The sequence below is a fragment of the Arachis ipaensis genome, chromosome B09 (genome assembly GCF_000816755.2).
Source record: "Arachis ipaensis cultivar K30076 chromosome B09, Araip1.1, whole genome shotgun sequence".
Classification (NCBI taxonomy): Eukaryota; Viridiplantae; Streptophyta; class Magnoliopsida; order Fabales; family Fabaceae; genus Arachis; species Arachis ipaensis.
The window spans coordinates 2,407,812-2,411,591 of NC_029793.2; the positions used below are offsets into that span (position 1 = coordinate 2,407,812).

At 27.0% G+C, this 3,780-nt stretch overlaps 1 long non-coding RNA gene across 1 annotated transcript in view; it reads right to left on the reverse strand.

Annotated features, from left to right (window-relative positions):
• Window positions 2,212–3,780, reverse strand: part of LOC110266712 — a 2,305-nt gene continuing 736 nt past the window's right edge. The window contains exons 2-3 of the long non-coding RNA XR_002354210.1: window positions 3,555–3,659; window positions 2,212–2,344 (exon numbers count right to left, since the gene is read on the reverse strand). This is a non-coding gene — a long non-coding RNA (uncharacterized LOC110266712). The remainder of the gene's footprint in view (window positions 2,345–3,554; window positions 3,660–3,780) is intronic.

Here is a 3,780-nt window from a genome sequence, read left to right on the forward strand (position 1 = left end):
ATTCACGTGGATTATATCTTTGCATCAACAATTTTAATGTGAGTGAGTCTTATAAAACGATTTAAGCGTGATATTTATATGATAGATTTTACAAATGCTAAACAATTCTCTTCTCACTATAAAATATATTAACAAAATATATAATTGTTTTATTAAAAGGGATATTAATTAAGAAGATGACTCACAGTTAGGAACAATGCAAGCAGATGAGATGGTAGGAAGAGTAATTTTCGACCAACCACGCTTACAATCGCATCTATAACCTGGAAATTCTCTTGTTTGATGGCATGTTCCCACCCCACAAAATATCACTTGGCATATATCTATATCTGCACACACCCACCAAAATAAATTACAATTATAATATATTTATACTAATATTTGGCTATTAATCAGTTATGTATAAAATAATTTATTTATACTCTGTATGTCGTTTTGCGACGGTTAAAAACTACCGCAAATTTCCAAAAAAACCGTCGCAATTTTCTGTGTGTTTTGTAGTGATATATATAACATTTTTTGTAAAATTGTATATTTGTTTTGGAAAAAAAACAAAGATATGTCATATGTGTACGTACTGTAAATTGAATTAAAATGATTTTTTTTTCTATCTATTATGTATGTTTTTTTTTAATTATATACAAAATAATAAAACAGCTCATAAGATAACTCACACTTCTAAATTTTTCAAAGACTTAATCTTTAAAATATGAGACTTAGCTTGTAATATAAGAATAAGTATAGGGAGCCAATGACCTAAGCGTCCAATGTGTACAATGGAGGTTTAGGAAGTATTAGAAATATGGCCATTAGTGTTATATTGTCCTGTCAGGTTATGCTTTTGGGATGAGTGGTTTTATGATATGGTATTAGAGTTCTAGATCCGAAAGGTCAAGAGTTCGATCATTGGTGAACCCTAAAATCAGCTTAAGCTTTTGGAATAAGTGATTTTATGACATGAGATGTTTATTATCCTTGGTATCCGAATGATTATTCTGGATAGTATGGGTGATGAACTACTATGCATATATAGAAACAAACCATTAAATTTTTTTTTGTGACTAAACAAACCATTAAATTAAAATAATTTGTATGTCTCCTTACACTATTAATCAAAATAACCAATTCAATTCCAACACCTATAAATAAATTAGACAAATACTATATATATGTTAAAATGTTAAGTATATGTATACCTTGGGATGTAGAAGAATGGTTGCAAGTGAAGAGAGTTACTAAGAAAACAACAGCCAAATCTCTGCATTTGAACGTTCTCATTGTTATTAGGAAGAAATTAAGGAAGGAGAGAAATATTATAGTTTGATGAGAGAAAATTATAATGTGTAAGCGATTTTATCTATCAAGAACTGTTTCAGCATTATGTATAGAGGGCTCTTAAATCTTAATCCATTTTTACAATATCAAGAAAAGTAATCTGAATATGTCAAACTAGATTATAATTAAATATAATTTGGAAACTATGAGAATATCCTTGACCGAACGCTCAGTTAAAAAACAAGAAAAAAATATCAGAAAATTTTGGAGCGAAAAAAATATTTATATTTGAAAGGATTTTGTATGCACAGAAATTAATTTTTAAATAATTTTTTATAGTTGATGTAATTTATGAAAATGGGTAGTTAGGATAATTTATATATATCTGGACTGGTCTATTTTTCGCATCGAACAAAAAGTTAGAAAGTCATATTTTTCGTAACTTGTGAAATAAAGAAATAGATAAAAAGAGATTCTTTTTCTCAATCCGTGAAAAATTCAAAAAATAATACGTATAACGGGTTACTTTTTGCAGTCTATAAAATGTGGCTCATATCAAATAAGGTTTTTTTTTTTTTGCAACAAAAATTATCTATATCAATATAATGAGCAATTTTTTTAGTAGATAGATCACATACAAAAAAATTGTCTAAAATTTGACCGTCCATATTAAATTTTTTAGATACGTCCTTGATAATTGTTTACAATAAAATAAATAAATAAAAAATGCAACTTCTTCAAGATGTCATTTGTCTTAGACGGTCTAAATTTGGATATTCCCATTCTTTTTCTTTTTATAGCTTTTCTGTTTGCAGCGAATAATAATGATTTTGATTAAGAATAGTGTTAAGCTCTTGACAAAAAATCAAAGATATGATTTTGCCTCTTTCAACCTTGTTGGATCACACCTTTCTCATATTCAGTCATAAGATTATTGAAACAAATGGAATTTTATTTTTACTAATTTATTTGTTAATACAAATTTAAATCCAATTTAGAAATATTGTTGCCAACACCATGGTAGTTAGTTTATGGAGTTCCCTTGAGCTGTTCGGCATTTCACCTGATCCTGTTGTTACATACCAAAACTCCATCAATGCAATAATATATATATATAAAAGTATATTTTTTGTCCCTGAAATTTGGTAAAAGTTTCACAAATATCCCTAAGTTTTATTTGATTACGAATAAAATTCAATTTATTATAAGTATCTAATTTTTTTTGGGGAGGGGGTGTTTAATGCCTAAAATCTTGAATTATTTAGAGACTAATAACTGCTAACTAAGTCTATTCATTTTTAACACTGTGATAAACTAAACACATATATAATAATGTCAATGAGTAATAGCTCAAATGGCATAGACTCCCCATACTCAATTAAGAGGTTGCGGGTTCGAGTCTCCTATCTTTCCAAATTTTGAGCCAATGAGTAATAGCTCAAATGGCATAAACTTCCCATACTCATCTAAGAGGTTGCGGGTAGTAAAAAAAAAAACACATATATAATAATAAGTTTAATTAGTCTGTTGATCTCTATTGTTTTGCGAAATTTTTAATTAGATTTCTATACTTTTTTTCTTTTAATTGAGTTTTTACACCAATTTTTATTTTTAATCAGGTTCCTATACTTTTTTTTCCTTTTATTTGAATTCCTGTACCAATTTTTTTTAATTGGGTCCCTATATAATTAAACCAATTACTGTTAAGAAGGACCTAATTAAAAAAAATTAGTACATAGACCCAATTAAAAAAAAAGTATAGGGACCTAATTGAAAATTTCGCGAAACTATAGGACTAACAAAATAATTAACCGATAATAATATTCTCAACAGTTAAAACAACAAAATAATCTGTATGAAAGTTTTGTTATTTTCTTTCTTGTTTATATTGAATCCGTCTAATATATAATACATAATAATAATTTTAAGATTATTAAAGATATAATCATTTATGTATTTTTTTTATCAGATTAAAGTTTTTAGATAAATAATTTTATGACATAATATTAAAATTTTTATGATCTAAAGATTTAGAGTTGTTTTTTTATTAACCAAAAAATAAGTAGCATAAGACCAATAAAAAAAATTATGTAAAAAAATTCAGGTTCTTACCCAAGAGAATATATTAAAAATTATAAGAATTCATATATCTTCTCTTATCAACTTAATTTTTTAAAAGAAATAATTTTACGATAAAAATTAAAAAATTATACATCCCATCCGGGCGCATTACATTAAAAATATTAAAAGTAAATTTGGTATCAAAGTGAAGTGCTTACCGCCGGAAGATCTAGGGGAGCCAGATTGTTGTGGTGGTGGTGATGGTGGTGGATCACTTCCGAAGCCAAGATCAATTCCATCACTACAATTTGCTCTTATAGCACCTTCAACATATTTCATGTTAACTAATTAATGATATTTATCATAAAAATACATTGCAAAACTGTGTAGCCATATAATGATATATATTAGTAATATCTGTGTGGGAATTCATCATAAACCCTA